The 23,736-nt window shown below is 48.0% G+C and overlaps 1 long non-coding RNA gene, 4 other non-coding genes and 1 pseudogene across 5 annotated transcripts; 3 read left to right on the forward strand and 3 right to left on the reverse strand.

The window, feature by feature from the left end:
* The first annotated feature begins 6,591 nt into the window (after positions 1-6,591).
* Positions 6,592-6,663, forward strand: TRNAC-GCA. Its single transcript has one exon. It is a non-coding gene; the product is annotated as a tRNA-Cys (tRNA).
* Positions 6,664-7,267: 604 nt separating this feature from the next.
* On the forward strand, positions 7,268-17,853 carry LOC106007180. Its single transcript, XR_001181752.2, has 4 exons — positions 7,268-7,527; positions 12,745-12,880; positions 16,751-16,848; positions 17,640-17,853. It is a non-coding gene; the product is annotated as an uncharacterized LOC106007180 (long non-coding RNA).
* TRNAC-GCA lies at positions 8,247-8,318 on the forward strand. Its single transcript has one exon. It is a non-coding gene; the product is annotated as a tRNA-Cys (tRNA).
* Positions 12,711-12,888, reverse strand: LOC123393658 (annotated as a pseudogene).
* Positions 17,069-17,140, reverse strand: TRNAC-GCA. The gene has a single exon. It is a non-coding gene; the product is annotated as a tRNA-Cys (tRNA).
* A 527-nt stretch (positions 17,854-18,380) lies between the features above and the next one.
* TRNAC-GCA lies at positions 18,381-18,452 on the reverse strand. Its single transcript has one exon. It is a non-coding gene; the product is annotated as a tRNA-Cys (tRNA).
* Positions 18,453-23,736: the final 5,284 nt, after the last annotated feature.

Raw genomic sequence — 23,736 nt, forward strand, 5'->3', positions numbered from 1 at the left:
TTCCTCCACCTTGCGGACGACAAGCCCGTCTGAGTGATGGGGCTCATGCCCCGTTCCAGGCAGCCCACCCAGCCTGGCAGTCTCTTTTCGCTTGTGAAAACACACACCCTCACACTCACCCACACAGAAATTCTCAAAGACTAGTAGGAAGAAGCATGTTAAATGGACATAGGAGCCAAATTAAACAAGTGCCCAGTGGCCAAAGGTGGGATTATGTGAGAATCAAAAAGAAAAATTAGTGTGAGTGATTGAAACACATAAAAGAGGGGCGCCTGGGTGGCTCAGTGGGTTAAAGCCTCTGCCTTCGGCTCAGGTCATGATCTCAGGGTCCTGGGATTGAGTCCTGCATCAGGCTTCCCTGTTCAGCAGGAAGCCTGCTTCTCCCTCTCTCTCTGCCTGCCTCTCTGCCTGCTTGTGATCTGTCTGTCAAATAAATAAATAAAATCTTAAATAAAAGGAAACACACAAAACATGCATTTAAAAATCCATTAATTCATTAGTGTGTGTATATATATACACACTAGTGTGTGTGTGTGTATATATATATATATATATATATATATTACAGCTCTCTCTGGTCAAATCTGGAGGTTGCTAAGGCATCGATTCATTATTCTGGAAGTTCACAAATAAAAGGAAAGAATCAAGCATTTGTTCTATACCAGCAGAACCCAGCTGCTGGTAAAGGATATCTTTCCTTATAAAAGAATTTGAGCTAATGAGGGAGAGGACTGTAATAAAATCATTTGCAGCTCCTAACGACATAGCGATGTAAGCAAGTATCACCAAGGCCACTAAAGCCATGAGATAAAGGTTTGTTGGGGAAATTGACCAGGTTAATGACACCTCCACACACCATTTAATTAATCCCAGTCCCACCAACAGGAAGAGCCGCAGACATGAGCGTCCTGACACCGCTCTCCCAGCGATGTCATCTCACCAAAAGGCTGAACTCTGATCAAGGCTCCTTCTGGAACCAGCTTGACCGTGTGGAAAATTGTTAAAGCTGAGTATGATGGTTACTTTTACATGTCAACCTGGCTGGGTCACGGGGTACACAGATATTTGGATAAACATTATCTTGGGGTTTGCCTGTGGGGCATTTCCAGATGAGATTAGCATTAGGATCAGTAAAACCTAAGTGAAGGCAGTTGCCCTCCCCGGGGCCACCAGGCATCATCCAAGCTGCTGAGGGCCTGAATGGAAGAAAAGGGCAGAGCCTGGGCAGGTAGTTGTCTCCCTGTTTGAGCTGGGACAGTGGCTTCTCCTGCCCCAGGCTACAACTTAGATCAGCAACTCTCGGGTTCTCAGACCAGCAGGCTCGGGCTAGAAACACATCACCAGCCTTCCTGGGTCTGTGGGCAGATGTGCGAACATGGGACATCTCAGCCTCCACAGTCACGGGAACCAACTCCTTACCCTAAACCCCTCCCTCTCTCTCCCTCCACTCCCCCTCCCCCACTGCTTCTGCGTCTCTGGGTCTGTGGAGAACCCTGATCCGTACACCGCGTGATGGACACCACTACTCTTGTGTATATTTGAGATTTTCCATAATAAAAAATTAAAAATCCCTTTCTCATCGATAAGTCTGTTTAAATATAACAGAAGGAAATTACGCTCCCCGATTTTAAAAAAAAAAAAAAAAGGTGATTTTCGTTTTCGGGTTCTGATGAGGGTTTGTATCTTACATGAATCAGCTGCCGCGCATCGGTGTGTGAGGAGGACCACTTTCTTTATTCCTCTTAGCACCATGGAGATAGGTTGACTTCTCAAAGGGAACGACTCTGAAAAGCAAGGAGAAACAAAGAAGCAGGCTCACAGAACCAGTCACCATGGTTTCGGGCTCATTAGCGGCATCAGGGGTATCATTAGCAACACAGGGCAAGGTCACACTGGATGGGAGAGGTGCTGAGTGCTGGCTGCTCGGTGCTCCTCCAGCCAACCGGGCTCTGGCCGCAGGCATCGGTGAAAAGACTCACCTTGCCCAGAGTTTGGGGGGGCGGGGGTGGAGGGGTACGGAGTGTTTCCCTCCAGCTCCTAGGACCTACCCACTTTGGTTTATACGTGAGCTGGTGATACCCCTAAAACGTGGAGATAATTCCCTGTGAATGTGAAACCAGAATCAGCACGCAACGGATGTGACTGGCCATCAGCAGAAGTGACAGCTCTGACCTCATTAACTGCATCACAGCCTAAGCAGCCTACAGTAACAGGTGATACGCCGTTATCTCCCTAATATTTCAGAAAAAGAAATCACCCAGTAAGGAACTGGCCGAGGTTTCGTCTCTGCAGACAGGGACCTGAATCACTCGTGCGTTGAAAAACATCCTGCAACGTGGTCCCCAAGCTTTAGTCCCAGAGTTAGACTGGTTGAACTCCTGAATTTCTCTAAGCCTTAGTTTCTTCATCTGCAACTTGGGGGTAATAATGTGCCCAGCTCAGGGTGGATGTGAAGACACAAAGTGACAATTCACAGAAAATACTCAACGCTGAGTCACAGGAAGGCCCCTGCAGGAACTGTGTCATAAGGACGGAGGGTCCCGGGCTCAATGAGGGGAGACAGCGGCTGAATCTTCCTACAGCTCAGGTGCGGCCGGTCATGATGGAGATGGTCTCCAACATCTCCCGCCCCTCTGGCTCCTCCTACTCCACCCCCTACCCCGTGCACCACACCCCAGCTAGGCAGGGAGAGCTTGCGTCCTTCATACCAGAAGGAAGGGATAGGCCTGGAGATGCAAACTGCTCGTGCTCAGCTTTCCCATTCCTGCCATCCGGGCGCTGGGGGTTCAGAGCCAACAGACGGGCGCCTGCAGCCAACTCCGTCCCAGCGTGGAAGGGCCCCGTGGGCGAGGTGGCCAGTACCAGGGGGCCAAGCAGAAGACGCAGACGAGACCAGCGTGGGGTCAGAAAGTCCCGGTGCTCACAATGGGGTCAAGACCAGGTGTCAGACCAGACGCCCACCTGCCCCAAAGGTGGGGGTACTCTGAAAGCCCCTTCAGAACTTAGGCACAGCACCGGGGATGTTGTGCGGGACCCCAGAGTCGAGTCATTCGATTTCTGTCCTTCAGCAGGTTTGGGACACAAAGGAGGAATCAAGCTTTTTTGTAGAGAAATGAGGTGGCATATCCTCCAGGCCTCCCTCTGGGGACCGAGATTAGTACACACTTAGCAGGTCAGAGAGTGGAGACACGAGACGGGGAAGGGGTATGTGCGTACAAGAGATGGGGTGATGGGACCCGGCCACCTAGTAGGGGCGGCCGAGGACACACTGAGATGCCCACTTTGGTGGGTGTGAGTATTCCGGCCTCTAGAGAAGGGACAGTACTTTGGGACGGGAATAATTCACTAAAATGTTCTGTGGCCTGAGGAGAAAACCTTCAGGAACATTCCATTCCATTTGCTCTGATGGCAGCCTCTCTGAGCAGCCTTCTGACAGCTAACTTGGTTTCCCGGGGAACCTGGAGGGCGTCTTGGCTTCCTATGGCTCTGTACTGTGAGGCCGACTAGGGAGGTGTTGACAGCCGGGTCTGATCAGGTGGCACCTGCGAAGTTGAGGGTCTGCTGGGGGGTCTGGGAGCCCAGCTTCATACCCGGACGACCACGCCGAGGTTGTACTGATTCGGGATTAGCAGATGCTGCTCCAAAGCCGATTGCTGCACCATGCTGAGGGCCAGGGTCACTGTGCAGACCTGGCAGGGGGTGGGGGGGCTTGGGGGTGGAGGGGCGCAGGGGAGGGACGTGACGGGGGGGGGGGGAGCAGCTGCTGGGGAGGACTCGATCCTGGGAAATCATGAGAAACGGGCCACACATGTGCTTATGTTCAACAAAGTGCTGCTCATAGTCCTGGAAAAAACCATCCACTTTGCAACACTCTCGACCCCCTTTTTTTTTTTTTAAGAAAGGCAGACTGCCGCGTACAGCTCCTCATTTGCATAGGCCCAGAGTAGGGAAGTATGACTAGCCCTGACTAGCCTCCATCGTCCCACAGCCGGGCCCGAGAGTTTGTTGGAAGGTTCTAGCACAGGGAGCAGCTGCTAGGAGACCCTCGAGCAAGGAACCAAGCTCCTCTACAGGGGAAGGCCTCACTTCAGGGTCCTCTCAGTACAAGAGCAGAAAATTCTGTCCGGTAGTGCAGGACAGCAGAACCAAGAAAGAGGCAGACAGACACGCAACATAGGCTCAATATTGGAAATGGATCACCATGAAGCAGGGGCTCTTTGAGATCCAGTACCCTGTGCCCAGCCGCCAGGTCCTCCCCGCCAGCGGACACCTGGGCTGGTCTTCGCTCACTCTCATCCCTGCAGAATCTGGGGCTGCAGCTTTCTCCCCGGCCACCCCGGTGCCTCCCCTGGGGGTACGCCCAGCCCTGAGAGCCTCGGATTAGTCCCAGGTCTTAGTCCCTGGGAAAGGAAAGCAAAACAGCGGCACATGCAGAAAAAGAAATAAAGCATCTTAGAGGTAGAGGAATGGGTAGGATCCCGTTGGTACCCGGTCATCACTACCGGCATCATCACCTGGGAAGAGGCGCGTTCACGCGGACACAGGTGCGCAGACGGGAGAGAGAGAGCAGCTTCTGACAGGTGGGGAGGCGGGTGCCCAGAGAAGGCGCTCCTGCAGCTCCCCGGGAGACCCACCGTGGGAGCACAGCTGGGAAAGACTGGAATTAGGGACGTTTCTTAGTAGAAAAACAGAGGGAGCTGGAGGTGTAGCCCAGGAGTAGAGCATTTGACTGGAGACCAGTAGGTCCCTGGTTCAAATCTGGCTATTTCTAGGTGGTGGGCCTTTCACTCCAGCGGAAGCACAGCTCCTGGCCACCCCTAGGCCTCCCTGTATCTATCTTTCTGACAAGTACTTAAGTGTGTCTTGTTTATCTCCTCAGCCACACTCATTTCCAGAAGGGATAGAGAAAATCTGCCCTAGGCTTTCTCAGTGTTTCCCTTGTGCCTAATTATTACCATCCTGATTTTATTTGTTTATACCAAGCTTGCTTCAAAAAAAAATGGAATCTGAGGCAGCTTGCAATAAAAGATACATAAAAGTCCAACCGATCAAACAAGTATACACAGGACTGACTTATACGAGGTTGTCAAAATCGTGGCGACAGGAAGCAGAAGGGGGGTGTCAGGGGCTGGGGGCTGGGCAGTTACTGATGCACGGGGACAGGGTTTCAGTTCGGGAAGATGAAAAGGTCAGGAGGCGGACGGTGGGGATGGTTTGCACGACCATGTGAGTGCACTTAATGCCCCCGAACGGTACGCTAAACATGGTGAAGGCAGCGCATTTTATGTCATGTGTCTTTGACGACTATTTTTAAAATTGCAGGGGGGAGATAAGGCAAGGACTGAACGTTTAGGAGAGGAGGTGAATAATTATGCCCGAGAGCCCAGGTGAGGAGAAGCTACTTTTCCTGAATATAAATCCCATCTCTGAGCTTTCTGGTAACCAAACAGGAGTAGAAACATGCCCATTTATCAACAGAGTGAAACAGTCCATGGGCTCCGAAACAGAGCAGGCACCCATACGCCAGGTCTTTATGGGTAGAACCCCGGTAGGGCATGATCCGACAGCTGGCTGGAAAAGGGGGTTCTACAGAGGGCTTGCATGCCTCTCTTAACAGAGTAGTGAAGTCATCCCTCGCTCAAGTGGAGTTCACGGTCAGCATGTCCTCGAGCCCGGGGCCCTTCAGCACCCGCTTCGCCGAAGCGAGCAGGAGCCTGGGGCCATTCGAAGTGTCGTCCAGGAGCTTTCCGGCAATGCTTAGAAATTCTACAACAATCTGACACCGGCCAGCTCGGGTGCTGGAGGGTGGGGGTCTCAAAGTCCGCAGGTCTGATGCGCCGCTATGGAGCTATGAGAGGTTTCAGGAAAATAAAGATAAAGCTGGTCCTTCACTGCAGAAAGTTGGAAAAGCTTTGCCCGACTTCATGCCCGCTCGGAGATGCGTCTGTCAGCAGCGTGGAGCATAAGGCCCGTCAGGGTGTAGCCCGCTGTGGCCGTCAGGGCCCTCGGGTCCAGCAACGGAAGCCAGATGGAGCCTCAGACGTGTACTGCAAATATCTGTCTCACCAGGGAAGAGGAGGGGGGAAGGCGTCTCCAGACTGGCCTTCTAGAACAACAGCCAGAGCCAAGCTGCAGACCCTGCGTGCTGAGGAGACACCCCCACCCCCCACCCCACCCCCATCACCCGGGGCCAATCTGTTTCCACCCGAAACCAGCACACGCTCCACATCTATCCCCAACACTCAAGGCACCATCCTGACACCAGGCTGACGCAGCCCCCCAATCAATTCTCTTCTATCAAAATGTAAATGTGCATAGGAAAACATTGAAAAGCTGGCAATGAACATTCTAGACATTGTTCAGTGAGTGGCGCCTTACCCCTGGGGTTCACTTTCTACCTTTGGAAAGCAAGCCAGGTACAGACTTCATGGTCTCAGATGGAAAGTTCAGGGACCTTGGAAAAGGTGTGTAGTTATGGCACGACAGGCTGTGGGTAGAGTTGCCCAGACCCAGCAGTTCTGTACGGAGCCTGAATAAGCAGCTTGTGTGTGGAAGTCTGAGTTTATTAATTACACACCACTTCTGACAGAAGGGGGTATAGCTCAGTGGTAGAGCATTTGACTGCAGATCAAGAGGTCCCTGGTTCAAGTCCAGGTGCCCCCTTTGAGAGTCTGACTTTTTCCTCCTTCACCTGAAATGACAAAATTGAGTGGTAATGACACCGTCCCCTAGTTCCCCAAACAGGATGAGGCTGGGTTGAGTCTGTGTGGCCCAGCACCCCTAAGGTCATTCCAGAGACTCAGCACCACACTGAAGACTAAGGTCAAGACCAAATCCATCCTGAATGTCCTCGTCAAGAGTCTGCTTCCCCAGAGCCGCTGTGGTCCCAATTTCAGTATCATCCAGGGTCTAGTCTGGAGGCAAAAGTTACCTGTGTCATTTTGACGGAGAATTTAATATAAATAATTGTTAACGAGTGTATCAGTTTCCTAAAGCCGCTGTAACAAAACTGGCTGCTTAAAACAACAGAAATTTCCCGGCCCACAGCTCGGGGGCCCAGGGTGGGAAATCAGGGTGCGGGCAGAGGGGCCTCCCTGTGTCTCTCCAGCTGCTCGTGTCCGGTGGCCATTCCGTCTGCCCATGGTGGCTGTCACCCTCTGTGTCTCTCTTCCTGCAAGGACCCGGTCCTACTGTGCCCCGCCCCTCTCCACTGTGACCTCGTCAGAGCCAACTGTCTCTCCCATGACCCTATCCAAGTAAGGTCGCATCCTGTGGTCCGAGGGAAAGATATCAGGAGATCTTTTTGGAGATCCAACCCCTAACAACCGGCACTAGAGAACGAAGGATGACAAGGAGAGACTGAGTGTCACGGAGTTAGTGCCTGGAAGAAACGTCTCCCGCTCTGGGGCCCAGGAAACAAACAGAGAAGGAGAACTTGGGAAATCTCACGGGCTTGGGGAGTTTCTCTGTGGATCCCGGCCTCGGATCCCTAAGGAGGCACTGGTGTCCCCGAAGAGTTTTGGCGAGGTGGGTCCTGTGAGCACCAGACTGCAGGCGGCAGTCACGGTTGCTCCTGGGACGGACTGCCGCTGCTAGGTGACGCCGGCAGGAGCCACAGCAGGCACAACAGGGGCTCTGGCTGGCTCCGACCCTCCTGCGTCCCTCCGAGAGCCCTGCTGGGGACCACCCAGGAAGCCACCCGGCAAAGGATAAGGGTGGTTTACAGAGTCCCAGCACGGCAGGGCTGAGCACAGAAAGGGGGACTTTGAGCCTAGGGACAGTCATTTCCTCAGGTGGCTTGTCTCAGCCAGCAGCGTAAGGGCTGACCACATGGAGATCTGAGGCCATGAGACAGGGCTCTGCCTGCATCGTGCGGGGAGCTCTGACCCAGCGCCAGCCCGTGTGTCTTCTACCTTTTAAGTGGTGCAGGCTTAGCCAAACACTGGGCATTCTGAGTCTCTGTTTTCAGGTGCGCAGCACAGGAACCACAATACAGATGTTACGGTAGATCCTTCCAGCTGTTGGGGAAGGCTTCCCAAGTTGCTGCTCGCCGAGGATCTGCAAATGGAGAAGCTGCAGAGCTGGGGGAGAAAGCAACCTGCTGCTGCTGCTTCTAAGCAGGGACAGGAGTTGGCAGTAAAGCAGGTCCTGCAACTCAGCCGACCGAGCTGCGGGGGCATCTAGGGCTGGAGTTCTGGGCGTGGCTGTACAGGGAAAGGGTATTAACTGGATCTCCTGGTAGAGCAGGGGGTATAGCTCAGGGGTAGAGCATTTGACTGCAGATCAAGAGGTCCCCAGTTCAAATCTGGGTGCCCCCTAGTATTTTAGCAAATAGTGGTGCTAAAGAAGTTGCAGTTTCCTCTCCTCTTGCTGAATCTGGTTTCTGAGCTTTCCTGCGAAGAGTGAAGAAGCAGAGATCACACCCGAGCAGGCAGCTCTGCTCTGGTGACGTGTTTGTCCCCTCACTGACCTCCCCTCACTTGGTCTTGCACACGCCAGCGTGTACTTGGTCCCCTGGCTGAGGGTGAGGACTCTGTGCTTGAAGGTAGCCAGAAGGAAATCCAAGATCATCTATAAAAGGACTGTGTTTTGGGCACCTGGGTGGCTCAGTTGGTTGGTGACTGCCTTCGGCTCGGTTCATGATCCCGGAGTCCCGGGATTGAGTCCTGCATCAGGCTCTCTGCTCAGCGGGGAATCTGCTTTTCACTCTGACCCTCCCCTTTTTGTGCTCTCTCTCTCTCAAATAAATAAATAAATTCTTTACAAAAAAAAAAAAAAAAAAGGACAGTATTGCAACTGCTGTATGTCTTATCAGCCGTTGCAAAGGAAGCCAGAAAGTAGTGCTATAACACATTCCATATGTTGCGAGGAAATCACAGTCGGCTCTGAATTCTATTCCCAGCCAAACTATTCTTCAAGAACAGACAAAAGCTGAATGAGTTTACTGCTAACAGACTCTCACTAAAGCAAATTTTAAATATATACTTTATTTATTTATTTTTAAAAATTTTATTTATTTATTTGACAGACAGAGATCACAAGTAGGCAGAGAGGTGAGCTGGGGCAGGGGGAGCAGGCTCTCCGCTGAGCAGAGAGTCCAATGCAGGGCTCGATCCCAGGACCCTGAGATCATGACCTGAGCCGAAGGCAGAGGCTTAACCCTCAATATATACTTTAGAGAAAAGAAAAGTGATCCCAGCATGGGAGGTTTGAGACACAAAAAGGAATGTTGAACAAAGAAATTATAAGATATGTAAATAATTCTAAATAATCATTTACCATGTAACACAATATTAATGTCTAATTTATAAAGTTTTTTTAAAAAGATAACTAAAGTAAAAATACTGGTTAACAATAACATCTAAGGAGCAGAGTGATAAGAGTGAAAATCCTTACGTAATTTGCGAGGAAGATAAAAATATTGATTACCATTAGAATTTTAAGATTTGAAAGCAGAAATTTCTAGTGTATCATTTCAAAAGTTGTGATTTTGCCAGGCAAAAGGGGATAAAAGAAGGCAGGGTATATGCTGACAGTCTCGCTAAACACTCATTAACTCTAATAATTTCTTTGTTGATTCGTTTTGATCTTCAATGTATACGCTCACATCAGCTAATTAGTTTGCAAGTTTTGTTTCCGACGTTCCAGACCTTACAGACTTTTTCCTTACCTTGTTGTACTGACTAGAACCTCCAGTGTAATGTTGAATAAGGGTATTGACAGTAGATATCTTGACTCATTCTGATTTCAAATGAAAGCTCTCAACATTTTGCCGTTAAGTACATCTCATGAACTATACTTTTTCTAAGCAGTCTTTATCAAATTAAAGAATTTTTCTTCAATTTCTAGTTTGCAAAAATAATTGTCATGGATTGGTGCGAGATTTTATCAAAACCCCCTTTTGCATCTGTTTAGATAATCATATGAGGGGCGCCTGGGTGGCTCAGTGGGTTAAGCCCCTGCCTTCAGCTCAGGTCATGATCCCGGGGTCCTGGGATCGAGCCCCACATCAGGTTCTCTGCTCAGTGGGGAGTCTGCTTCTCCCTCTCCCTCTGCCTGCTTCTCAGCCTACTTGTGATCTCTGTCTGTCAAATAAATAAAATCTTTTTAAAAAAAAAGGATAATTGGGGCAATTATCTCTCTCTGTCAAATAAATAAATAAAATCTTTTTTAAAAGTATTTACTTTATTAAAAAATTTAAAAAGGATAATCATATGATTTCTCTCTTTTAGTCTATTTACATGGTGAATTGCACTCATTGCTTTTTAAAAAAAAAAAAATTATTTATTTGACACAGAGAGAGAGAGAGACCACAAGAAAGGGAACACACGCCAGGGAAGAAGAAGCGGGAGCATTTTAGCAAATAGTCGTGCTAAAGGCAGGCCTCCTGTCAATCAGGGACCCAATGTAGGGCTCGATCCCAGGACTGCGGGATCATGACCCAAGCTGAAGGCAGATGCTCAATGACTGAGCCACCCAGGCACCCCACACTCATTGTTTTTTTGTAAAATCAAATGTACTTTGCATTTCACATATAAATCCAATTTAGTCATGAAGTCCTACTCCCTCTCTCTCTCTCTCTCTATATATATATATATTTGTGAATTCTGTTAGATAATAATTTAATTTCTGTACCTATGTTTATGAGTGAGATTAGCCTATGCATACTTTATTCTGTCCTTGTTGGGTTTTGGTATCAAGATTGCGCTAGTCTTGGGGCGCCTGGGTGGCTCAGTGGGTTAAGCCTCTGTCTTCGACTCAGGTCATGCTCTCAGGGTCCTAAGATCGAGCCCCACATCTGGCTTCTACTCAGCTGGGAGCCTGCTTCCCCGCCTCTCTCTGCCTACTTGTGATCTCTCTCTGTCAAATAAATAAATAAAATCTTAAAAAAAAAAAAAAAGATTGTGCTAGTCTCACAAAAGGAGTTATAGAATGTACATATCTTTCTATTCTTAGATTTTTATGTAAAAATAGCTATTGCTTATTTAAGTATAAGACAAAACTCACCAGTAAAACCGTCTTGTCTGAATTCTTTTGTGAAAAAGTTTCAAATGACAGTTTGACTAAAACAACTACTTAAAACTTAGAGGACGATTCAGCTTTTCTATTTTTTTCTTGTGTCAGCTTTAAGTTGTATTTTTTTAAGTTCTTGCTCAATTTCAGCATAGCATAGTAGCAAAAGCTTTGGACTCCTAAGACATAATACATGGGTTCAAATTCTAGGTTCTGAGTGGACTTGGTGAAATTTATTAACTCCCTTAGCCTCAGTTTTGCCATATATAAAATGGGCATGATGACAGCAATGAGCACAGTGTTAGTCCTCATTTGTGGAGATGTTATGAAAATAGAATAAATTAATATGTTTAAAGTACATAAAATCATGCCTGACACATAGTAAGTTCCTTCTTCATGTTAGATTTTAAAATTTTTGTATATTTTTGTATATTTTTTGTATATTTTCATAATGTCAAGTATTCATTAAAGTCTAAAGAATTTGCAGTTTTTCTTTTTAATTTCTGATACAGGTTTATTTGTTTCTGCTTATTTTTCTTAGCAATTTCACCAGAGGTTAATCTATCTTTTCTTTTCAAAAACCAACTTTTGGCTTTGTTAATCCTGTCTATTTTGTGCTCTTTTTTTTTTTTTTAAAGATTTTATTTATTTATTTGACAGAGAGAAATCACAAGTAGATGGAGAGGCAGAGGCAGGCAGAGAGAGAGAGAGAAGCAGGCTCCCTGCTGAGCAGAGAGCCCGATGCGGGACTCGATCCCAGGACCCTGAGATCATGACCTGAGCCGAAGGCAGCGGCTTAACCCACTGAGCCACCCAGGCGCCCTGTGCTCTTTTTTTTTAAAGTCATTATTTGTCTGCTTTCTAATTATTTTTTTAAGGTTTTATTGATTTATTTGAGAGAGAGCATGAGAGAGAGAGAGAGAGAGAGAGAGCTGAGAAGGTCAGAGGGAGAAGCAGACTCCCCATGGAGCTGGAAGCCTGATGTGGGACTTGATCCCAGGACTCTGAGATCATGACCTGAGCGAAACGCAGTCGCTTAACCAACTGAGCCACCCAGGCACACTTGTGTTTGTTTTCTATTTCATTAATTTCTGCTCTTCCCTTTCCTTTCTTCTCTCATATGTTCTTTTATGCAGTTTTTCTAACTTCTTGAGATGGATTCTTAGTTTATTTCTATTCTTTTCCAGCATAGTGCTCAAAGCCACAAGTATTTCTCTAAATGCTGATTCAGTGTCCATCAACGGACGAATGGATAAAGAAAATGTTACACATAAACACACACACACACAGTGGAATATTATTCAGCCATTAGAAAGAAAGAAATCCTGCCATCAGTAACTATATGGATAAAACTGGAGGGCATGGTATTAAGCAAAATAAGACAGAACCCTGCAAAAAATGTAAATACTGTATGGTATCACTTATATGTGGAATTTTTTAAAAAGCCAAACCCAGAAACAGAGAGTAGATTGGTGATTGCCCAGGCGTGAGGGATAGAAGAAATGGGGGGGGGGTTGTTGATCAAAGGGTAGAAACTCAGTTATAAGGTGAATAAGTTCTAGAGAGCTCATGTACAGAATGGGCATTACATTACAGTTAATAATACTGTATTGTAAACTTGGAAGTTGCTAAGAGGGGAGATCTTAAACTTTCACACACACACACACACACGCATTCACACAGGTAATTATGTGGGGTGATGGGTGTGTTCAATAACTTTTTTTTTTTCAGTCCGTCACTACCATAAATTATGCAGCTGAGTTTCTCCCACATTTGGGGAAATTATGGGGCCAGCACATTCAGAGCGCAGTGAATGAGCCTCACCCCGGAAAAAGCACCTTCATGATCATGGTCTCTCCCCTGCCTGGTAAGTGTGGGTGTGTTAATTGACTTGATTTTGGTAATCATTTCACAATGTATAGTAAATCATATCATTACACTGTACAGTTTATATGACAATTCTATTTGTCAATGACACCTCAATAAAGCAAGAGGGAAAGAAACTAAATATTGTAAATTATTCATGACACTTTTCTGTTAATTAATGAGAAAGGTATGTAAAATTTTTCCACTCTAATTCTAGACATGTTTATTTCTCTTGGCTATTCTTTTCTTTTTTTTTAAGATTTTATTTATTTATTTATTTGACAGAGAGAGATCACAAGTAGGCAGAGAGAGGAGGGGACGCAGGCTCCCAGCTGAGTAGAAGCCAGATGTGGGGCTCGATCTCAGGACCCTGAGAGCATGACCTGAGTCGAAGACAGAGGCTTAACCCACTAAGCTACCCAGGCACCCTCTCTTGGTTATTCTGTCAAGTTTTTGCCTTACAAATTTTGAAGCTTTATTACTAGAAGCATAAAAATCGGGAATTCTTACATCTTCCTGTTAAATTCAGCCTTTGGTTATTAATAATTTATCTTTTATCTCTAGTAATATTTTATTATTTAAAGAATATTTTGTCTGGGGGCACCTAGGTGGCTCAGTCGTTAAAGTGTCTGCCTTCAACTCAGGGCATGATCCCAGGGTCCTAGGATCGATTCCCACATCAGGCTCTCTGCTCAGCGGGGAGCCTGCTTCTCCCTCTCTCACTCCCTCTGCAGGTGTTCCCTCTGCTGTGTCTCTCCCTGTCAAATAAATAAATAAATAAATTTTTTTAAAAAAGACTATTTTGTCTGATAGTAAGATATACCTGCTTTCTTTTTGTTAGTGTTCTGTCAGTCAGATATTTTTTCATCCTTTTACTTTTCAATCTTTCTGTATCCCAAATTTTAGATGTCTTTTGTAAATAGAATACAGTTGGCGGGTTGTTTTAACCCCAGTATGATACTCTCTGTCTTTTAACCTGGGACACTTGCTTTATGTACTTCTGATGTAACTGCTGATGTGTTTGCGTTCAAGTCCACCTCATTTTATGCTTTCAATTTACAGTGCTTGTGCTGCTTATAGTACTTATACTTTATGTTTTTCTCTCTTTCTTCATTTTTTTTGTTTGAGATTTTTCTAACGCTATTATTTTCCCCTCCTGGTTTGAAAAATATAAATGCTATTTCTTCTTTTTTTAGTGATTATGCTAGAAATTCCATGTGCATAGTTACTTCTCAGAGTCTGTGCCTAACCAATGGCTTTACCCTAGGCACAGGTAATACAAGCATTTTAGAAAACTTAAAAAAAATTTTGTTGTTGTTGTTTACAATTTTTTTAAAGATTTTATTTGACACAGTGGTGGGTGAGGGGTGAAGAGCAAGCACAAGCAGGGGGAGTGGGGCAGGCAGAGGGAGACACAGATTCCCCACTGGGCAAGGAGCCCGACGTGGGGCTGGGTCTCAGGACCTTGCGATCATGACCTGAGCTGAAGGCAGCCGCTTAACTGACTGAGCCACCCAGGCACCCCAGTATCTTAGAATACTTTTAACTGAACTTACTTTCCTCCCAACTTATATGCACTTTTTATCTTCTACATCATCCCATAAGTTGTGTTAACCTCATTATTGTTACTTTTTTACAGTCAATGTTCACTTAGATTTATTCATATATTTACTATTTCTTTGCCTCTGTCTTCCTTACTATATCTGTCCTTCCATACAAATCATTTCCCTGCTGCTTAGAATATACTTTTTAGAATTTCTTTGCGTGCCTGCATGTGATGGATGAGTTATTTCCGTTTTTATTAGTCCGAAATTGTCTTTATTTTATCTTCACTCCTGAAGGATTTTTTACCTGAGTACAGAATTTTATGTTAACAGTATTTCAGTAGATGTAATTCCACTGCCTTCTGGTTTTCATTATCACTCTAGAGTACTCAGTTGTCAATCTCATTGGAACTCATTGAAAATAATGTGTTTTCTTTTTACTATGCTTTTGAGTTTCTTGTCTGTGATTTCCTGCAATTTTATTACAGTAACTCTGGGTATGGATTTAATTTTGTTTCCTATGTTTGAGATTCACTGGGGTTCTTGAATGTCAGCATTGGCGTCTTTCCTAAGTTGCAAAATAGTCTTAGCCTTTGTGTCCTCAAATATTGTCTCTACTTCATTCTCTCATTTTCTCTTCCAAGAGTCCATTTAAATGTACATTAGACCTCCTCATTGTAGCCTCTAAATTTGTTACTCTCTATTCTGTGTTTGCCATATTTTTCCTTGCATGCTTTATAATGGATGTGTTTCATCCCAATGTTCTAATTCACCAGTTTTCTCTTTGGCTGAAACCATTCACTGACTGTAACATGGATAGCTCATTGAAGTTTTAATTTTAGTTATTGATTTTTAGATACACATTTTTTATGTTGTTCTCATATCTTCTTAGTTACTTCTTATGTTTTCCAGCTTCCTACTGAAAATTTCAAGCTTGTCTCTTATCTTCTTGAAATGAGCTAGCACTTTTTTTTTTTTTACAGTGTGTTTCTGGCTGTTCTAATATTAAAAAGTCCCTTCCTTGTGTTTAGTTCTGTGGTCTGTTGTTTCTATTGATTTTCATTGATGATTTTTGCCTCCTTGTGTACATAGCTATTCTTGACTACATACTGAACACTGTATTCGAAAATGTATTTGTAGGACTAATTTGAAGCCAGGTGGAGATGATAGTATCCTTCATTTGTTTTTTCCAGAGATCTGTGGGGCTCTAGTAGTCAGGATACCTTAATATAATTTCAAGGCTTGAGTTTCTGGGTCATCCCGATGTCACAAAGACCAGTGACAAATTCTTGCAAGGACTGTTTTGGTTCAGTTTGCCTTTCCTCCTTAGGGTCCCAGCCCAAAGCCAGAGATGGTTTACCCTTGTCCCTACTCTTGGTGGGCCCAGAACTCTGACTTCTATCCTCCTGGCCCTGAGAGACTTCCAGAAATTCACTTAGCCTCTCTTGGACAGAAAACCAGGGCCAGGGTGAAAGCAGCCTCTCCTGCGGAGCTTTATCCTTCTGTTTCCCATTTGTTCTGAATCTCCATCTTGTACTTCATATTTAGCTAGTTAGCTCTTTGAGGCTTTTGTTGAGTTGTTTGTAATACTTTCCCAGCTTTTTTATTTGTTGTCATAGGAAAAATTGGTTCAAATTACCTCTTCATCAAGGAATATGGAAATTCCTCTACGGGATTCTTAATACCATTATATGTGTTTTAAATATTTTGACTACATTTTTAATAATTATTATATAAATTAGGGCCTACTCCTTGGCATTCTCACCAAGAAAATATGGATGCAGGTTTAAAAAAAAAAAGTGGGGGGCACCTGGGTGGCTCAGTGGATTAAGCCGCTGCCTTTGGCTCAGATCATGAGCTCAGGGTCCTGGAATCAAGCCCCGAATTGGGCTCTCTGCTCAAATAAATAAAAAAGAAAGAAAGGAAGGAAGGAAGAGTGGTAAGAGAGAAAAGAAGAACGGAAAATCAAGTGGTCTAAGTCTGCCCTCTGACAGATTCCCAGGGAGAAGACAGGGGCTCTGTTTTGATATGCTAACTCTTTTTTTTTTTTAAGATTTTATTTATTTATTTGACAGAGAGAGATCACAAGTAGGCAGAGAGGCAGGCAGAGAGGCAGGCAGAGAGAGAGGAGGAAGCAGGCTCCCACCAAGCAGAGAACCCGATTCGGGGCTCATTCCCATGACCTGAGCCGAAGGCAGAGGCTTAACCCACTGAGCCCCCCAGGCGCCCCAGATATGCTCTCTAACTCTTACAGTCACTTCTGGGCAGTAGGAAGGTACATATCCACACTTCACAAGTGGCTTTCACTCTCTCTTTCTCTTCACAAGAGATAACTTTCTCCCTGGAGATTATAACAAGGTTGAGAAAATGAGACACCAAGAGAAAGGAAGTCTCCGCACACACCATGAAAGGCCAGAGTCTCCAGGTAGGTAAGAGTGGACTGAGCCAACTTCATCAGCCCCTTCACTGAAATGTGACCCCAGAGGCTATTGTCTGGATGATGCTCAAGGAAAGATTCTTGGAGCCGATCCTGGTGCAGAGCCTAAATTTTTATCCCAAGACATAAAGCATTAATTTGATGGTCATACGTTGGGGGCAAGAGGCAGAAATGCCAGCACCTGCTTCAATCATTTAGGAAGTAAGAAAGGGGGCACCTGGATTTGAACCAGGGACCTCTTGATCTGCAGTCAAATGCTCTACCCCTGAGCTATACCCCCACCTGTTGAGGGCATCTCAGTATCACCTTTTCACCCATGCACTGCACTCAGGATCTGTGTGCCCATATTTGGCTGGTTTTTTCCTGCATGTCCCAGGAGGTGGCAAGTCTCCTCCACTGTTGTCCACTTTCCTCTCTTCCTCTCTCAGCCTTAACTGGTTCTCCTCTCTCCTGCTCTCTTCCTCGGGCTGTAGCAATGCCATCAACCTTTACACTTACACTGAAGATCATTCAAGCCTATAGTAGTCTTTCTCCCTAGGCTGGCACATAGTTATCGGAAAAATATAAATCGGAAAAAATAAAATAAAATAAATCGCTTTCTGGGTCCTAAGGGAACCTCACGCTCAGTGCGGGGACAGCCTCCTCCATTCTCCAAGCCTCGGGAGGGGGTTTCATTCCCTCATTCACTCAGCAAACACTCTTGGAGGCCGACTGGTGCCAGGCTCCGTCGTCCATGTTGAAGACACGGACTACTAAAGCATTATCCCTTTTCCTCAAAGAGTCTTAGTCCAAGGAGGAGACAAACCCACGAACCGAAGTATTTCCACAGAGTGCCGAAAGTCCAAGCAGAGAGCTGTGAGAACAGGCAGTGAGAGGCTCGGCAGCTTGGAAGTCGGGGCGGGGGCCTTTCTGGAGGAGACGGACAAGGACGACCCCGCTAAATTGAAGGAGCCGGGAAGGCCGAAGAGGACTAAGACCATGGGAGGAATAAAAACAAACAAACAAAAAAATGTTTTTAAAAAGTGCATCTTGAGGGGCGCCTGGGTGGCTCAGTGGGTTAAAGCTTCTGCCTTCGGCTCAGGTCATGATCCCAGGGTCCTGGGATCGAGCCCCGCATCGGGCTCTCTGCTGAGTGGGGAGCCTGCTTCCCTTCCTTTCTCTCTCTGCCTGCCTCTCTGCCTACTTGTGATCTCTGTCAAATAAATAAATAAAATCTTTTTTTTAAAAAAGTGTGTCTCGAGATCAGTGAGACTAATATCAAAAGGGAAGGAGTGCTCATCGCGCCGGGAAACATCTCAGAAGTCTGGGTTCCTGCTAATGCAACGAGGGTGCTCCCAGACATTGCTCCTGGGAAAGCCTGTGACACGGCGTGACTAGCTGTGACCTCAAGGAGCCCTCACAACACCCTCCCTGCTGTCCAATCCTAGAGATGAGGACAGAAGAGAATCCAGGCACAGAGGCTTCAGAAGGACTGGCCTTCTTCTCGTGTGACCACTTCACAGCCAAAAGGGACTTTGGCAAGGGGGCACCCGGATTTGAACCAGGGACCTCTTGATCTGCAGTCAAATGCTCTACCCCTGAGCTATACCCCCAGGCCTGCCTTTGAGCCTTAATTGCACCTCTTCAACTGTGCAGTTGCCTTGTTCCTGGGCTGCTATGAAGTTCCTGGAGGCAGGTGCCCGCCCCGTGACAGCCCGGCTCTCCCTGCCATCACTCACGCATCCGTCCACACAAAACGCCTACTAACCAGCTTCTCCGTGCCAGGCTCGTCCTTCCTTCTCCTCCCATTTCCTCTTCCTCCCTCTCTGGCTCACTGACCTCGCCCCCCTCCCCGTCTTTGCTGTGCTGGGCAGTCACGGGCTGGCCCATCCGGGCAGACCCTTGGTCCTCTCCTCGCTCCCTGCACTGCTCCGCACGGATGCAGGAGCAGCTCTGGGACAAGAACCCGGTCCTGACACCACACCCCGAGGCACAGAGGACCCCCTTTGTCCCTGCCCACCCTACGCTCGGCCACTGAAACTGCTAAGTACCGGGCGGGAATCCGGTGGGCCAGTTCCAGATTCCTGCTCCGAGAGAAGTCCATTGAGGAGGGGCGGGACCCTGGGACAGCTTGCTTGCGGTCCCGGGACACGGAGAACGGTGGCTTCCAGGATGCCACGCAGAGGCAGGCAGCTCTGGTGAGACCTGTTTGAGCAAACAGGCCCGAGGGGCTGAAGCCACCAAGGGTGTGTGCCCTGGGGTCGGCAGGGGAGAGAAGCATCTCGTTGGGCTTGGGCCCTTGGGAGATGGCCACGAAGGGGAGACCCAGAGGCAAGACTGTAGGGGGACAGTGTGTGGGACAGGCAGAGCTCCTGGGCCCTGGCGCCGGGAAGGGACAGTTCTCCGACACCGTTCTCGCGACCTGCGGCCACTAAGAAGGAAACCATAAGTGAAAATAGCCAAAACGTTAAATTTCTCAGGAAAGCAAGAAATATGGGCTGTAGGCAGCACAGGGCTGTGCTGTTGTCACCGTGATAAAGTGAGTTCTGGCAGAACAGGTCACAGCAGCAGCAGGCACAGAGGACAGGATGCGAGGCTCTCTGACCCGCTTGTTACACACGATGTCCAAAGGCGCCGCTCCTGCTGCGTCGTGGTGGGGGAAGAGCAGGCAACTTCGACGCTGTCGTACTGAAAACCAGAAATATTGGGGCTTTTACATAGAAAATTTCATCAAGTTTTTACTGACACGTCATACTGTCAGCCATCAAAGAAAATCGGTTCCTTTCTGAGACGGAGAGCCGGTGGCGTGACTTGAGGGAGGCAAACATTTCTGAAATGCAACACCAAAAGCTCACTTGATAAACTGGACTTTAATTAAGAACCTGTGCTCTTTGAGTTAATTTTAATTAAATTAAAAACTCATGCTCTTTGAAAGACATGGTTAAGACAATGAAAAGGCAAGTGATGGAGAGGAAGTATTTGCAAGCCACGTATCTGATACAGGACTGGCACCCACAGACAGAAAGAGCCTTCAAAACTCAATCATGGGGCGCCTGGGTGGCTCAGTGGGTTAAAGCCTGTGCCTTCAGCTCAGGTCATGATCCCAGGGTCCTGGGATTGAGCCCCGCATCGGGGCTGCTCAGCAGGGAGCCTGCTTCCTCCTCTCTCTCCTCTGCCTGCCTCTCTGCCTGCTTGTGATCACTCTCTGTCAAATAAAGAAGTAAAATCTTAAAAACAAAAACAAAAACAAAAACCCTCAATCATAAAAAAACAAACAAGCCAAAGGAAAAAATGGACGAAGGATCCAAGCAGATACTTGACAAAAGAAAACATATGATGTTGGGGTGCCTGGGTGGCTCAGTGGGTTAAAGCCTTCAGCTCAGGTCACAATCCCAGGGTCCTGGAATCAAGTCCTGCATCGGGCTCTCTGCTCAGCGGGGAGCCTGCTACCTCCTCTCTCTCTGCCTGCCTCTCTACCTACTTGTGATCTCTGCCTCAAATAAATAAATAAAATCTTTAAAAAAAAAAAAAAGAAAAGAAAACATATGATATTATTAAGCCCATAAAAATAACCTCAACCTCAGTAGTGATGAGGGAAATAAACATTAAAACCACGATGAGAGATCACCTTGTGCTAGAATGTAAATCAGAAAGACTGCCCGTGACCAGTGTTGGCGAGGATGGGGGGCAGCTGGAACATGCATTCGCTGCGAGGCCGACGTGAAACGGTGTGGCCACCCTGGAGAACGGTTCAGCAGGTCCTTAAAGGGTGAGGCGCACCCCTTGCGTAGGACCCAGATACTACACTCCCAAGGATTTCCCTGAGCGGAATGAAGGCGCACAGCCAGGCATGGGTGCACAAGTGTCCGCAGCAACTTTATTTCAAAAGCCAAAAGCTAAGGGCGCCTGGGTGGCTCAGTGGGTTAAGCCTCTGCCTTTAGCTCAGGTCATGATCTCAGGGTCCTGGGATCGAGTCCCGCATTGGGCTCTCTGCTCAGCAGGGAACCTGCTTCCTCCTCTCTCTGTGCCTGCCTCTCTGCCTACTTATGATTTCTGTCTGTCAAATAAATAAATAATCTTAAAAAAAAAAAAAGCCAAAAGCTGATAACAACTCAAACGCTTACCAACAGGTGAGAAGGCCCACGACAGGATAATTCTCATGGATAAAAACGAAGGGACTGTTAATACATGGAAACACAGGGATAGATCTCAAATAATTATCTCTAGTCAAAGAAGCCAGACCCAAACCGAACAAGCAAAGAAAGGAGGGGTGCAGTACATATGCTCTGATTCCACTTACAGAAAATTCTACAAAATGAAACCTGGATGTGAACACACAAAGCAGGTCCGAGGTTGCCTGGAGCTCTGGCAGGATTTTAAAGGACTAGAGGCCGAGGGGTGGGCGATTCCGGCTCGGACACACAGTGTGTTTCATCCCTGTCCCACCAGCCGCTCCCTTCCCAAAGCTCTGCAGCCCCCCAGCCGCCCATGGGCGGCCCCACCCCCACCCCCGCTCTCTCCCAGCAGCACCAGCAGACATCGTTTGCTTTCACATCTAGCAGGGATATTCGCTGCTCCTGGACCACTCGTCCTCTCGTCCATCAGCGAAACTGAAGAATGCATCACGGATTCCTCCAAGCACATGGAGTCAGAGGTGGTTCTGTGACCCGGCCCCCAGCCCCCCATCTCCTGGAGCCTCTTGGGAGTGCTCCAAGCGGCCTGTCAAGCTCCTTGTCAATCTGCACAGGACATGAGCCCCACCTGGGGTTTCCCTTCCTGCCATCCTGCTGTCTGTTCACAGCTCCTCCTCTCTAAACAGGGAGCTCTGCTCTTGTGAACCTGCCTCCTAGCCGCTGCAGCAGCGGCCTCCAGGATGCTTCCTCCACGGCCTCCAGGATGCTTCCTCCACGCTCTGGTTGTGCCTGGTGATCTCTGCATCCATGTCCATGAGCTTCTCCCAACCCTGGTCCCTCAGCACTTTGACCTTGGCTCCTCTTTGGCCAGAGGACACGGCTGGGACCTGGTTATCACTAGAAACTGCCCCCCTCCAGAAGTTTGAACTCTGAAGTTCCCCATCCTCCTGGTGATCTCTACCCCTCCCTCCACCACATCCTTCTCTTTCCCTTGCCCCCGACTGACTGTTCGACTGTTCGGCTCTTTCCTGCCTCCTCTCGCCGTCCTGCCGACACAGACGCCATGCTCTGCCGCCGTGCTTGGCTTCCTTGGCTGTTCTCACGGGGTCCCAGAGGGCGAGGGCAGTGGGGACCAAGACCACTAGAAGCTCCAGACTCTGCGAAAGCCTATATTCATCTTCATCTTTATTTTCTGTATAGGCACATCTCATTTTATTGCACTTTGCTTTATTGTGCTTCCCAGATTCTGTTTTTATACAAATTGAAAGTTCAGGACATTCACAGAGGAAGTCCCTGCACTTGGGGTAGAAACCGCAGGAGACCAGAGCAGGAGCGGAGCCCGAGGAGGGGACACAGCTGGGGCAAGCTCAGGGTCAGACGGGACCGCACGTGGGGGCGCTTCCTCGGGAGGAGCAGAGCGAGGGGCTTCCTGAGCTGCCGCTGGGAGCCACGACGGACGGATCAGAACATGACGGAGCCGCGCGGATGAAGCAGCGGCAGGGCTCGAGGGGACGGACTCCAGCTCTGAAGGCAGTTCTGTGGGCTAATCGCCATCGGCGGCACCGCCTGCCGCCGAGCAACCGTTCAGGACAGAAGAGCCATGGGTGCGACAAACCACAGGGCCGAGCAGGCCTCCAGCAACCAGCACCCTGACAGGTCTGCAGCTGGCAGCGCCGCCGAGACCCGCCACCCGCAGAAGAGCTCAGACAGCGGGTTGCATGCTTTAGCAATAAAGTCTTTTTCGATGAAGGCATGCACGTTGTTGTTTTAGACACGGTGCTGTTGCACAGCTCACAGACTGCAACAGCAGGTGCGCGGAACATCCGTGCCCTGGAAACCCAAACATTCCATGGACCCACTTTATGGCAATATCCGCTTCACTGCAGTGGTCTGGAACCCGGCCCGTGGTTACCTCCCAGGTGCACCTGTATTAGGAATTTCTGAGGACAGAGACAGATGTCTCGGTGGAAAGCGTCCTGGGCAGGTTGTCAGGAAAGCCGGGAGAGCTCGGCCCACAGGTAACAGGCTGTGAGCTAGGACGGAGGCTGTCAGGCTGTCCCCAACACCACGGATAACCTTCAAGTCATAGAACATTTGGGGTGTTTTTTGCTGAGCACGTGGCCACCTAAATAGGACCATGTTTGCAGGCCTCCCCTGCAAGCAGGTGTAGTTGTGTGGCTGGTTCTCCTCCACAGGGTGTGAGAGGCTCCGCCTTCTACACTATGTGAAAGGGATCATTTATTCAGCCACTCTGTGCCTCGGTCTCTTGTCTAGAACATGAGTAAACAAAAGGTTGTAATGAGGCTTCTGTGGGCCAATACTGATAAAGTACATGATAGAGACTAAATATGTGTTAATTAAATAAGAAGTAAAGACACGTGCTGACCTTGAAAGAGCACCGTGCCCCTCCCTGCCTCCCTCTGACAGACTCCGGATGGTAGGGAGCCATCGAGAACCACGGCCCCATGGCAACACGGCCCCATCCTGGGACCGGTAGAGCAACAAGCTGGAAGGGGCCTGGGTCTGTGACACCGAGAGCCTGACAGGGCAGAGCAAGCACTCACCACTATCTTGTTGGAGCTACTGGTTCATTGTTCGTTTTGTGTTTCTCCATCCCAGTTCTGGCGGCCAATCACATAACCGACAAGACACGGAGAGTGTGAGTCAGTGTCCCTCAAGGGCTAAGTGACCTCCCCAAAGGCACCCATCTTTAAGCACCCTGTTAAAAATGGGGAATGGTCACTGCTCCTCCTTCCCGCCTCAG

Source organism: Mustela putorius, unplaced genomic scaffold, assembly GCF_011764305.1.
Source record: "Mustela putorius furo isolate JIRA1106 unplaced genomic scaffold, ASM1176430v1.1 tig00000929_pilon_pilon_pilon, whole genome shotgun sequence".
NCBI lineage: Eukaryota > Metazoa > Chordata > Mammalia > Carnivora > Mustelidae > Mustela > Mustela putorius.